This window comes from Canis lupus, chromosome 28, assembly GCF_011100685.1.
Source record: "Canis lupus familiaris isolate Mischka breed German Shepherd chromosome 28, alternate assembly UU_Cfam_GSD_1.0, whole genome shotgun sequence".
Lineage (NCBI taxonomy): Eukaryota > Metazoa > Chordata > Mammalia > Carnivora > Canidae > Canis > Canis lupus.
In genome coordinates this window covers 2,621,861-2,635,983 of record NC_049249.1, presented here as the reverse complement: position 1 = coordinate 2,635,983, position 14,123 = coordinate 2,621,861, and the positions used below count along the sequence as shown (strand labels likewise).

Below are 14,123 nucleotides of genomic sequence, written 5' to 3'. Positions count from 1 at the left end.
GATGGAGTTTCCAAAGTGAAAAGCCAGAGATGATTCTCAAATGGACACAAATTTGAAGACATTTATTATTATAGGGCACAATCCTGCCTTAAAGACAGATCTAGAGTTCATAGTCACAAAGGTTGGGAAGGAAACTCGGGAAAGCCAGCCCCTAGCACACCAAGAATGAAACAGAGGTGGCTCTGAAGGCAGGTTCAGAGGTGAGGTCAACCCAGCTGAAACATCTTTTAAACACAAGGTTAATGGGTCAAGTCTGGCCAGCCTGCCACTTCCCTGCTGAGGATGTTTTACATTCCTTGGGAAACTGCATGCTTTGAAGAAGAGGTAGAGGGGCTGTTCCTCCCTCCAGGACACACAGCTATTCTCTAGCTGGTGAGTCTCCTCAGAGTGCCCCGAGAGTGATCTGCCTTGAAATACAAAGCCCAGGAACTGGACAAATGGCCCTTGTTTGTGCAAACGCTCTGTGCTCATTCTCTCTCAAGGTTTCTTTCTTTTCCATCTGCAAAGTCTCCATTTCCTTTGGCTGTTTAATATCTGGCTGGAGGGAAGGTCCTAATCGTTTATTATTTTGCCGCTTTGAATCGCAGTCAGTATCTGGCTATTCTTAGGAATTCTAGCTCCCAAGCAACACCAGACTCTGTAGAGGGAAATCCTTTCTTAAAACGTTAAACTTTGGGATCCCTGGGTGGTGCAGCGGTTTAGCGCCTGCCTTTGGCCCAGGGCGTGATCCTGGAGACCCGGGATCGAATCCCACGTTGGGCTCCCAGTGCATGGAGCCTGCTTCTCTCTCTGCCTCTCTCTCTCTCTCTCTCTCTGTGTGTGTGACTATCATAAATAAATAAAACTTAAAAAAAAAAAAAAGTTAAACTTTGAGAAACTGTCCTTCCCTAAATCTTCCTGCCCTTGTACTATTTCATGCCATGTCCAGCCGACAGCCTTGCCATTTGTTAAATGAATCAAAATATCAAAGTACATAGTCATTTTCTATTATTAAAATTATAGTTACATTGAAAATGCAATTTATTCAGACATCTTGCATTGCCATAGTTATTTTCACCTTATTTCTGATATGTTAGCAACTCATGGTCGTTATGACCTCCATTCATACTAATCGAGTTTCTGGCAGCCCCACATTGTCTTCATCCTCCAGGAGCAGAGCCCAAGTAGAAGGTGGCAAGACGTATGAAGGGTGGGTGGGTGGAGAGGTGACATAGATTGTGAGATCGCAGAGGCTTGAGAAGGCAGGGAAAGTATAAGGAAGTGGATATATGTCCCTTCTTTAGCTTTCTGATTTGTATTATTGGATGAACCAAACACATTTTTGTATCTATATGTATCCAATGTCAGGAAACTGGGGAAGAGAAGGTGAGGGGAAAGACCTTTGACTCATTACAAACCAGACCTCTTTATTGTTCCTGCCTATAGGTTTCTGCCTATCCTTGCCCTCACATGTCTTTGGAGCAGACTTAGGGACAGTGACATCCTTTTCTCAAGACCAAGTAGAGAAAGGGCTTGAGCTAAGCAAATATTTTTCCACAAAAGGAAGTTTCATCAGCAATTTTTAGCTATCTCACCTTTTAAAGCAAGCTCTCTCCCTCCTAGGAAACCCCGGGCCTAGGCATTTATTAGTTCTGCGATGTGGAATACAAACACTTTCCAAAGTATAAACATAAAGAACAAAAAATATGTAATATGGAAAGGGCGTGTTCATGTGTACAAGCACACACGTGTGGATATGTATATGTGTGGGTATGTATGTGTCTGTTTAACAAGAAGGTGGTTATGTGGCATACATTATGCAAATTTATGTCCATTTAGAGAATTTTCATTTTTAGCCTGCATCTAGCGTGGATTGTAGAGTTCTATATATTAACCTGAAGTAATTATTTATATGCTAACAAATGGAGTTAATGAAAACCATTTCACATAGGAAAGAAGGGTAGATGGTAGGCAGATTACTTGAGAAATCATCTGAAAATTGATGGCAAATCCTTCTTGTGTTAAGATCATGCAATGGGATGACCTCACCACCCAAGGATTCCATCAAAGCAAGTGGCATTCTCTAAGTGGTCTCTTCCTGCTGGTGGGTTTAATAAAACAGAGCCAATAATAATAATAATAATAATAATAATAATAATAATAAAACAGAGCCTATTAAAGGCAAAGAAAAGCTTCTTGGTTTAAACTGGATCTTACAGACCTCAATCCAGTGCAATCATCCAATTGTTTTCTAAAAAATATACGTTTGAAATCATGAAGACTTTGAAAACCTGCTTTAGAAACCACTTGTTCTAAATCTTCTGTCAGAGACAGCAAAGGGAATAAAATCATGCAAAGTCATCCAGGCAGTTAACTAGCAATTTTATTTATTTTATTTTAAAGATTTTATTTATTTGACACAGAGAAAGTGAGAGAGCACAAGCAGGGGGAGCAGCAGAGAGAGAAGCAGGCTTCCCACTGAGAAGGGAGACTGACCCTGTGCTCCATCCCAGGACCCTGGGATCATGACCCCAGCTGAGGGCAGAGGCTTAACCAACTGAGCCACCCAGTTGCCCACCCCCTCCCAGGAATTTTATTTTATTTATTTTATTTTATTTTATTTTATTTTATTTTATTTTATTTTATCTTTTTATTTTTTTATTGGTGTTCAATTTGCCAACATAATAGAATAACACCCAGTGCTCATCCCATCAAGTGCCCCCCTCAGTGCCTGTCACCCAGTCACCCCCACCCCCCGCCCACCTCCCCTTCCACCACTCCTAGTTTGTTTCCCAGAGTTAGGAGTCTCTCATATTCTGTCTCCCTTTCTGATATTTTCACTCATTTTATCTCCTTTCCCTTTATTCCCTTTCACTAATTTTTATATTTCCCAAATGAATGAGACCATATAATGTTTGTCCTTCTCTGATTGACTTATTTCACTCAGCATTAATACCCTCCAGTCTCCCAGCAATTTTAATTCAAGCTTCTCTTTACTGTTTTCAGGGAATGGCCTTGAAAATGATTCTCATTATTAATAACATTTATGTTCAATTATATAAACCTATTTTTCAAGACTCAGAAAAATCTAAATTGCACCTCAACAACATGTGATTATACCCAGGCATTTTCACAACTTGCCTCTCGAAGCACCAGAGGAAAGAGGGTAATTTCTCAGCCTTCTTGGAACAGTGCACTGGTGCCAAGAAGCCTCAAGCAAAAGCTGAGCCCAGCACCCTGCCCCAGTGACAGCCTTATCTGATGCAAGAAGTCACTTGTGTTTTATCAGACTCAGGCTCCTTTAAGTTTAGCCCCTTGCAAATCAAACATGAATTCATTCTTGTGGTTCTTGACTAAAAAGGTTGGATCATGAGTGTTTCCATTTGGCCTTTCATAGATCTTACAAGTCAGTGTGTATTGTTCACAAAATAATGACTTTTCTAAAGACTTTCTGATGTGGGAATGCTATAAAAAGTTAAACTGCCCAAGATGAGCAGGACTGTGCCCTGCTCCTTAAAGGACTCCCAGAGGCCCCCTTTACTGGGGCGGTGCGCTAGGGCAAGAAGTCTTGCAGAAACTTCTGGATGGCCTCAGCTCTGCAGGAGCCCAATCTTCCAATAGAGGCAGATGTGGTTTTACCCCCATTCCTTGGTGGCACAAACATGACTTCCCAGGGCCACGAGAGTACAAACCCAGATTCTACCACTTGACTCATCAGGTCCCCTCAGAGGGGGTATTGAGCCTACCTGAGTTTGTTTTCTTACCTGAATCTGGCTGAAAGGGGAAAAAAAAAATCGCATACCAGCTATTGCTCAAACACTACCACATTCCAGACATAGTCAATCTCTAAGGGAACAGAAACAGTCTTCCTCCCTCAAGTAGCTCATGCTAAAGAAGTAAAACATATAGCTTGCCAGAGAGTAGTATGTGTGAACCAGTGAGGAGCATTTTAGTTAGGAGACCAGTAAATACTTCAAAGAGAAGGTGAGTTGTGAATAAAGATGTGAAGAAGATGAAGGAATGAGTCCTGAGGACATGTGGGGGAAGAGCCTTCCCAGCTGAGGCAACAGTAAGTGCAAAGGCCCTGTGGTGCAAGCAAGCCTATGCAGGAAAAAGAGTATCACTACAGCAGAGAGAAGGAGGGGAAGTAAGAGGAGATGAGATCAGAGAGGCAATAAAGGTGGTAAGACTGTCTAGGAAAAAAGTTATCGAACTATAGCCCAGGGTCACATGTAACCTGCTACCTGTTTTTGTACATAGTTTTATTGGAGCCACAGCCACGCCCTTTGGTTTATATGTGGTCTATGGATGCTTTCAAAATACAAGAGCAGGGCTAAGTAGTTGCAACACAGACCATTTAGCCCACTAGGCCAAAATATTTACTATCTGTCCCTTTATAGAAAATATGAATCTCTGACTTAAATAAATAGGGTTTTTTTTTTTTTTTCCATGACAAGTCTAGAGTAGGTAGTACAGGCATGGTACAGGAGCCTCATGATGTAAATAAGACCCAGACTCTTTTTATCTTTATGGTCCACCAGCCTTAGCATATGGACATATTTTACCATGATCTCAACATAGCTGCCAGTGCTCCATAAATTACACATGGTATCCACATTTGAGAGAGAAAGACAAGTGAAAGGGGTATTCTGTTCCTTCCACCAGGAAAGCAAAAGTTGACTTCATCCCCACCCCCAGCACACTTTTCCTTATCTCTTCACTCCAAAGTGGGTCTTCTGGTCCTTCTAGCTTCAAAGGAAACTGGGAAAGCCATGAAAAGGATTAAGATTGACTGTGATGGCGGCTTTCAAACTTTTTTGACCATAGCCCACAGTGACAAACACATTTCATGTCAGCCTAATGCATGTAACTGAAATATAAATAATGCAAACAAAAATTTCATAAGACATAACTTATATTTACTTTGTGTGCTGTAAACTGATATTTTCTCTTCCATTTTTAAAAATACAAGTCGCATCATCTACTAAATTAATTTCATGACCCACTGTTGGGTTGTTCCAAGTGCCCTATGAAAAAAATGCAGCTGGTCATGATCCATCACTAGGGGCTGGCATGGTGCTACTCCAAACAAGTTACTGGCTCTCTCTCTTTCTCAACTTTTTTCCTTTTATTTTTTTCTAAAGATTTTATTTATTTATTTGAGAGAGAATGAGACTGAGCAGGGGAGAGGATCAGAGGGAGATGGAGAAGCAGACTCCCGGCTTAGCAGGGAGCCCAACTCAGGGCGCTATCCCAGGATCCCGAGATCATGACCCAAGCCCAAGGCAGGTGCTTAACTGACTGAGCCACCCAGGCACCCCAGCTTTTTTCCTTTTCTGTTCCTTTCCTTCTTTCCTCTCTTTTTTCCAAAAAAGAAAAATGGATAATGGATTGGAAACAAACAATATCCACAACACCCACTGTAAGTGAACTGGAGACCAAATACAGTCTCATTGAATACTGAAGGAAAAGGTGATCCTCCTTCTGAGGACCCTGATGATGGACACTCATGTTCCACGCAAAATCCCGGTGAAAACACCCATTCCCTGGAGTTGTGGAGGGGATCCTGTGGGGTCTCTGACATGTTGCACTAGCACAGTGCATGACACACAGTAGGAGTGCAAGGCACATCAGGTTGCTTCCTCAAACGCAATCATCACTGCAGGCTAGCCCCAGCCCCGGTCATTCCCTCACCATCAACTAGATCAGAGAGAATGATTCATTCTAAAGTGCTGGAAAGCCCCAGGGAAATAGTATGTTACCCTAGAGCTATGCTTATTTATCCTATTGAGCATAGGCTGAATACTCAGAGGTTAAGGGCTATGTTGAATTTTGCCCGTTGTTTTTTAAAAACTCAAAGAAGAACCAGTTATTGGCTTCCGCTTTGATGACCAGACCCTTGGGTTGTGCAGAAGTGGGGGTCCCTGATCACAGGGAAGCCCGGAGCTGGCCAAGGAATGGGGCATTCTCCACAGATTCATGCAAAGTTGAAGAATCTCTGGTCATCTTTAGCGTCCTCATTTTTGCAGGTGGGGAAACTGAGGCCCAGAGCAATTGTACCATGGCAAGGTCATGCAGGAAATAGACAGCAGAGCCCAATCTCTTGACCCCAAATCCTGCAGCCTCGACAGCAACGATTAGCACAGCCCCTCTCCTCTCAAGAGGGCTCCGGAGACCCATAAACTCAAATCCCAGGCTGATTTTACTTGCCATTTTCTAAAAGGTGTGTCTCAGGTTCTAAAATGGCCATCTGTTTCTACAAAGATTAAGAACCACAGATCAAATGACACTAAAATGATTTGTGTTGAGAGTAGAGGAGAAGAGGTCTGGAGGTCAGGACTAGGGATGGTGACGTAAAACAAACTGCAAAGGGTTCCCTCAGCCCCTCCCGCATCCCCCGCGCACCCGTCACCCCCGCGGCCCAGAAATGCTGCACCGTCCTGAGGCCTGGGGACCTCCGTCCTCTCCGTCCGGGCGCAGGGAATCCTCGGCGGGCGGGGAGCGGAGGAGACGTTTACGTCCCTGTACCAGCGGCCCCGATTTCTTAAACGGGGTGGCGCTCCGGGGGCCACGCCAGCCAAACCGCAGCAACACGCGGGTGGCCCCAGAGGGGAAAAGAGGACAAAGCTCCGGCTGCCACCAGCGGTTCTGGCGCCACGCAGGAGCCTCGGTTGGAAAGCCGAGGGTCTTAGGCCCCCACAGGTCCCGGAGACCGCCCACACCCCGGGCCTCGCCGCAGAGTCGGGGCTGCTGGCTGCGAGCGTCCCCGGCGCCCTCGTCGCGGTGCGGGACACCCCTCGCGCGGCCCCGCCCACCGTTCCCGCCGCCCCAGCGCACCCCCAGGCCCACCCTCCGGGGTGCCCGGCGCGGGGCGGGGCGGGGCGGGGCGGGGCGGGATGGAGGGCGGCGCGGTCGGCCGCAGCGACGCGAGGGGCGGGGCGGGGCAGATGGGGCGGGGCGGGGCAGATGGGGCGGGGCGGGGCAGATGGGGCGGGGCAGATGGGGCGGGGCAGATGGGGCGGGGCGGGGCGGGGCAGATGGGGCGGGGCGGGGCAGATGGGGCGGGGCAGATGGGGCGGGGCGGGGCAGATGGGCGGGGCGGGGCAGATGGGGCGGGGCAGATGGGGCGGGGCGGGGCAGATGGGGCGGGCCATCGGCCAGCGCCCGGCGAAGGGCGGGACGGGACGGGGCGGGGCGGGCCCCACGCGCCCGCCCCCTGGGACTCGAGGCTCCGGGCGCTGCAGACCCGGCTCGGGTGCCGCGCGGCGAGGGCGCGGCGAGGGCGCGGCGAGGGCAGCGGCTTCCGGACTGCGCGATGGGCCGAGGGTGAGTGATGCACAGGCCGGAGTGGGGGGCCACAGAGCACTGCCCCCGAGCCCGCCCGCAGCCGTGGGCTCTGGAGCCTGGGCACCGGTGCCCCTTCCCCGCCCCCCTGCCAGCCTGGCGCAGCCCCGGCCTCAGGCCCATTCCTGAGAGTGGGCGCTGCGCCAGGCACCTTCTCCAGGGAAAAGGCACTACGGGGACTCAAACCCGGGCGCCGTAGGTGGGAGGGGCCGCAGGCTACACCTTGGCTCACCTCGTCTCTTCTCTTAGGCAATATCCTAGGAGCATTGATCTTAGTTGAGGCGGGAGAGGCTCAAAGAGGCTCTGGCACAACTCTCAGATTTCACAGATGGAAGACCGGCGCCCGCCGAGATAATAGCAGAAGGAGGGGCTCGCCTCACCGGCTATTGATAGAAGATTTGCCTGGTTCTCCCACCTGTGCCAAGGGCCTCAGCACAAGATGGCACCCACTTCCCACAGCCCTAATACTTTCATTATCCTCATTTTCAGACGAGAAAACAGGCTTACAGAGTTATAGAGTTGCCCTGTTTCAGCCAGATGAGTCAGTGAGGGAGCCAGGATTTGAACTTAGACTTTCTGGTGCCAGGTCTCATTCATTTCACCCCTTGACTTCAGAGCTCACCCTGCCAGCCATCCTGTTCTCCCCCACCACATGCTCCTGACTGATTCTGGAGAGATGCTACCGTGTTTTTACAGTCTGACACAGGCCTGGGGGAGGGAGGGCCTCCTCCCTCCCAACCCCTCCTTCCCACCGCCCTCAGTGCAAGGCCAGTGCTAGCTGGTGTTTTCTTAAAACACTGTAAGGAGAGCTTTAGTAACCTTGCTTCATAAGCAAATTAAATAAAGTTGCAGTAAATGGGGCTGAGAATCTGGAATTTGAACCCAAGCAGGTTAGACTTCAAAGCCACATGCTTGCACTGGCAGGAGAAACCCTTGCTAGCTTCTCTGTAGTTTGCTAAGGGTACAATCAAGCTTTGTTGCCAGTAGCTGTGATGAAAAAACAAAAACAAGCAAACGAACAAAAAACTGCAATGAATTGGTAGAACTAACAGGTGAATGCAGGTCTGCCTTCCACCTGCTCCCCTGTATAATTCCTGAGCAGCTGCCACCAGGGTCAGAAGTGCTGGAGGAAGGAAGCAGGGAGGAAGAGACTGGGGAAGGGAGAGGAGAGGAAGGAGGAGGAGAACACATTAAAATGGAACACATGAAATTTAGATTAAAAAAAATTCTGGCTGGAAGTTGTTATGGCATGTGTTTCAGTACGTTGTCAGTGGTGAAGTGTATTTCCAGTAGTTCTTGTCATAATTCTCTCTGTGTGTGGTGCGGGTGGTTCCAGACTTGACAGTGAAAGTGAGGTTGAGGCCACCTGTTAGCCCCTGTGAAAATGGGAGGGAAGGCCCTGTTTCCACCCTGAGACTCTAGTGGGTAGCCTGGAGGTGGAGAAACAGTGAAAGTCCAGGGTCCCCCTCGGTCTGGGTCAGCTGGACAGTGACAAACAACGTGAGCAGAACTCAGCCAGTCACAGTGCAGATCCTGTAAATGCAAAGCCTCCCGGGAAGACTCTGACCAGGAGGTCAGCCAGAAGGCACTCTGGCCTAGGCCCCTGGGGACCTGGGCCCTGGCTTTGAGAGTAAACTCAGCCATATGTCCTTGCTCATGGTCACTCCAGCTGGGAAGATGGCCCTTTTCTGTGAGTCTCACATCCCCATATCCCGGTATCCCTTCTGACCTCCCCACCTTGTGACCAATCATGGGAGCTTTGATTTATTTTTTTAAGATGTTATTATTTATTCCCAAGAGACACACAGAGAGAGGCAAGAGACATAGAGGGAGAAGGAGGCTCCTTGCAGGGAGCCCGATGCGGGACTCGACCCTAGGACCCCAGGATCATGACCCGAGCCAGAGACAGACGCTCAACCACTGAGTCACTTAGGCATCCCAGGAGCTCCAGTTTATTGTGGGTGAACTCCATATGAGACCCATGTTACAGCAGCCAGAAATTTACCAAATGAGGAATCTGAGGTTCAGAGAGAGAAAGGGACTTTGCTTAAGGTCACACAGCTGAAGAATCAGGGAGCAGAGCTTTAAGTCCGGAGCTTTGGAGAAGCTGGGTTGTCATCTGGTCACAGAGAACATTGAAGGAAATATTTTGGAACTGTTTTAAAGTAAATTAAGATCAGATAGGAAGTGGCTGCTGCTTTTGTGAAAGGGGAACTTGCAGTTTGCTCAGTTTTCTTTTCTGGCTGTCTGACCTTCTTCCCCAGGAGGCACTACTGAGGGAGAGATTTGGAACCCTTTCCCCTTGCCCTGCCTGTCTTTGGGAGGTGGGAGCAGGGAGGTCGTGCAGCCTCATAGCTACAGAGCCAAGGAGAGACCTAAAGACACTCTGGGCCAGCAGCCAGTACAATCCCCGCTAAATTGAGGCCCAAGGGATGGCACAACATGCTGAAGTCACACACCAGGTGGATGCTGCAACAAAATCCACACCCAGACTTCTCTCTGGGATGCCCTTTTGCCTCCTCCATCTCACTGTGATACGTTCCAGCAGAAATTCTTAACCTGGGATCTGAGGATCCAGGGATATGTGCACAGGAGCTTCCTGAGGCCCCTGCAGTGGTGTGCAGATTTGATATGTACATACTTGCACATTCATGCACATATGTAAATTTTCCTGGGGAGTGTGTGTTACACTTTAAAGAGATTCCAAAGGGCTCTGTGGCCAAAAAGATTTAGAGCCACACTACGTCTCACAGAAAACCACTACCAGCAAGTCAAGCGCTTGGCACACAGGCCTGGTACAGTGGACAGCAGAAGTGGGGGCAGCCACAGAGAGCACCTGGCACAGCTCTGCAGCATCTGGCATGGAGCACCAGGAGGGCTTGCCCCCAGACCACCCCTACCTCAGGATATTGGTCAGTCTGAGCACCTGTTGGGCCCAAAAAGCATGGCTGAGAGGATTCCCCTTTGCACAGATCCCCTCTTCCACAGATGAGAGGTGAGCCTGGTTTGGGCAAGAGGGCCCCCCGGCCCAAGGGGTATCTGAGAGAGGGAGCAGAAGGACAGGAAATGTCTTTCTGGCCTCAGGTTGCCATGCCTTGAAAGCAAGAGCAAAAACCAGAAATCCTCCCACCGGGGCCTGGGTGAGGTGCTGCCTTCGAGCTCAGGCTGAGAAGAAGATGCCAGGAAAGCCAGCCTGCTCCAGTGCAGATGGCCAAGCTCTTCTGAGGACAGGCAACAGTGTTGGGGAGGCCCTGTGGTTAGGACCCCAGGACCACGGAGGTGGGGAGTATGGAGTATGCAGTCTAGGTGAGCTAGGGTCCATGAGCCAGCCCAGAAGGCAGTGAGTGAAGGTGGCTAGCAGCGGTGTGGCCACCTCTCCTGCTTTCCCTCTGCCACCATCACCTCCATCTGGACTGTGCACAGTGTCCTCTGGGTTCTCCTTCCTAGTCGGGCTGAGGCAGGAAGGGGTGTGGCTGACCCAGAGGGCAGATGGTGGTGGCTCTTGGAACTGGAGGGGGGGGGCAGGGACAGCAGTGTGGAGGGGCAGAGGGAACAGCTGTTGAGTCCCTGCCTGCCATCCACATCCCCACAACTAGCTTTCTCAGCGAAAACGTGTTTCTAAGTGTCAGCCTGTTCCAGTCAGGCCTCCTCTCAGAGGCAGCTGGCAGCAGCAGCAGGCACAGCAGGTCCTTCCCTGGCCAGGCTCCTGCCATTTGCTGGCTGACAGGTGCTGGCGGGGGAGGGGCGTTGCTTGTAATGCTCCTTGTTTTCAATGCCTCCCCCCTCCCCGCCCAGCTGCCCTTTGGAGATCGTGGTCCTGGGCTGCTGAACAGGGAACTTAGGCTTCTCAGGAATGCAAGGCAGTGTCCCTCCCTGCACCTGCTGCCTCTCTCTGAGCCTCCTGCCTCCTTTCAGTCTGATTGCAGCCTGGGCCCGATGCTCCCAGCTGCGCCCCACACCTCTGTCCTCCTTTCATTTGCTTCTCTCATCACTTTATTTACACGTTTGATTTTAATCATGCCTAAGGAAGAAGATAGGAATCCTAAAGTATTAGAACAGAGGTTACCAAGCCCTCAAATCTCGCAGACATTCCCAGAACATTTTAATGTGGATATTGATGCATTTGCCAATTTTGCCAAGTTAGGACAATGACCATCTATTTTTGTCATCATTTTATGAAAAAAAAAAAAGACATTTTAAGAGGAAAAAGTAGGCACCACAGCTTCTCAAAAGAAAAGGTTCTCAGATGCGCTCAGTTTGGCTTCTTGAAAATCCCACTTCCCTAGCCTTTTTCTCCTTTCCCCCCAGGGCCAGCAGGAATTGGGCTGGAGTGGTGACTGAAGAGACACAAAGCTGCATTCTTTTGTGATCACGGGCTCCATGACCACGAACAAGGAAAAGATGGGCCAAGCCTAGCAGTTAAAGGCTTCCCTGTCCTTTGTCCCAAATCAAAGGCCAGGAACAATAGCAGGGGCAGGCTACAGTGCCAGCTGTCCTCAGCAGCCCCTCTGCATAGGTGGCAGAGCAGCCACTGACGTGGAAAGCAAAAACAGTTCACTGCCTGTTCATTGGGGACAGGTAACCATGGCTGGCACATCGCCCTGGGGCTCCTTCTCTGGAGACAAGGAGCCCTGGCTGCAGTCTCAGTCCTCTGGTCAGGAACAGAGCCTCCTGCAGCCCTGGGAAAAAAAGTGGAGGCCTGAGCTGTGTGTGCTGGGGCCTGGAGGGAGGGGAGCAGGCCAGGACGGAGGGCTGGCCTCCCAGAGCCAAAGAGCTTGGCCTGCTCAGCTGCATCTGTCCCTCTGGTTGTTCAGCTGCGCCTGGGTAGCTGTCCGGCTTCAGCCTGTCCTCTCCCCGAATCCCGCTTCAACCAAAGTAGCCTTGTTTTAATCTCTGCATTGGGCTTCTGTCTTTAAAAACAAGATTATGATTTTTATTAAAGGTTGAACATCACTCCGTTAGAGATTCTCCAAGGCCCTGTCCAGGGTCCAAGGAGAGTGAAGGTTGAAGGAGCAGTTTCAGGAACGTGGTGTGAACAGAGAGGAATCTATGTTTGCTTTCTTCCTGGGGGCAGGGGGGTGTCTCGCTCTTGTTCTCTCTGTCTCTGTGTCTGTCTCTCTGTCTCTCTCTTTCTCTCATTCAGCAGTTATCTCTAGGGAGCCCCGGAGGTGCCATGTACCTCACTTTAGAACTCTAAAGACATAAGGATTATCAAGATGAATGAAAATGATCTCAGAGTTCAGTCTGGTAAAGGAGGCACGAATACACAATGTTCATACTTGGAATAGAATTCTGTGAGTGACCCCCAAGTGAGCTCTGGAACTCAGAGAGGTAGAGATGTTGTCTACCTGGTGTGGAAGGATGTACATGGGAGAATCAGAGAGGCAGATGATGAACATCAAGAAACATAGGAATATGTGCTTCTCTCAAAGAAGAGGCTGTTTTTCCAGGGGACCCAGCTTCCTACCGCATCGGGCTCAGACCCAGTCCAGCAAGTTGGAAGAGACCCCCTTTTGTGAAGCAGCTTCTTCATTGCCTTCCTGCAGCCTTGCTTACTCACCTCCTGCCCTCCCCAGGGTGATATGCCCCATTATCTGTCCCTGCCAAGCTAAACTGTTTACCCTCTGGGCCACCTTCCCTTTTCTCCTTTCACTTGAACATATATGATTCCAGATTGTTGTTTTCCTCCTGACCCCTTCTCCCAGCTGATGCCATTTAACTCCAGCTGGAGCGACTCAGCATGTTGTTCATGTCCTTCTGAAAAGCAGATTCTGGAAGGTCAGTGCAGGGAAGGTCTCATGTGTTACTTAGTACTGTGATTTGAAAGTAATATTATCCAGAGTCCTAGGCAAAGCCTTGGATGGGGCTCCCCACCACCTATCTCACTGTCAACCCAAGCAGCCCCTTCTAATCTGATTTGCACAGATATTCAATTTGAACAAAGAATTCTACAGCTGAGAAAATTGGAGATCAATATTCCCATTGTACAGATGGGAAAATGAAGGCACAGAGAGGAAAAGGCAGTCAACTGAAGCCATGAGGGTCTGTTTAGCAGCTGAGACACCAGCAGCTTTTCCCAGCATGGGTTTATTTGTCTTTCCCAGTTGGTATCCACAGTGGGTTGGCAGAGGACTCTAGTCCACAGAGGAACCTAGGCTGACTATCTGGAAGCTGCAGCAATTGGGACATGTGCCTTTCTGGATCACCATGGCAGGGAACAAGGTTACACGCTGCTCAAATACACCAACCTGAGAGTGACACCCAACACTTCTTGTGTGTAATATGTGACATATTAGTCATGTGGCCTGACAGGGAGCTAAGTGATGTGAGTGGGGGAACACGGGGTTCCAGGGACAATCAATGTCTCGGCCACAGTGTCCGACTTTAAATAGTGAAATAGAGCTCATACAAACCCAGATTTATGAAATAAATGAAAATAGCAGAAAAGCTGACCGTCCAGAGAAGGAATATGTCCCCCAGTTCCCCAGGGACTCCACTGACCAGTGCCTCAGCTTAGTCACTTCCCTGACCCCCGGAGACTTTTACATGTTTTATTCCAGCTAGATAGGCACAAGTGTGGGAAAGTTGACTTTGGAGGATCCCATGAGGCTTCTCAAATTCATCCAATAACTTAACAGTCATCTATGGACCTCCTGCTGTGTGTAAGGCTCAGGGTTGGGATTGGAAACGAGGTGAGCCGGAAAAGTACTGTTCATCGTGTGGAGGCCTGCAGCTTCACCCTCACACCGCCCGCCTCCCTACTCTCCCACCCTCCTATCAGCTCCCTCATACCCAGGTCA

The 14,123-nt window shown here is 49.4% G+C and overlaps 1 protein-coding gene across 2 annotated transcripts in view; it reads left to right on the top strand.

The window, feature by feature from the left end:
* Positions 1-7,187: 7,187 nt before the first annotated feature.
* The window catches only part of RASSF4 (Ras association domain family member 4), a 31,989-nt gene continuing 25,053 nt past the window's right edge, over positions 7,188-14,123 (top strand). For both annotated transcript variants that reach the window (XM_038578097.1, XM_038578096.1), the window contains exon 1: positions 7,188-7,305. The gene's annotated coding sequence lies outside the window, so the exon portion shown is untranslated. The remainder of the gene's footprint in view (positions 7,306-14,123) is intronic.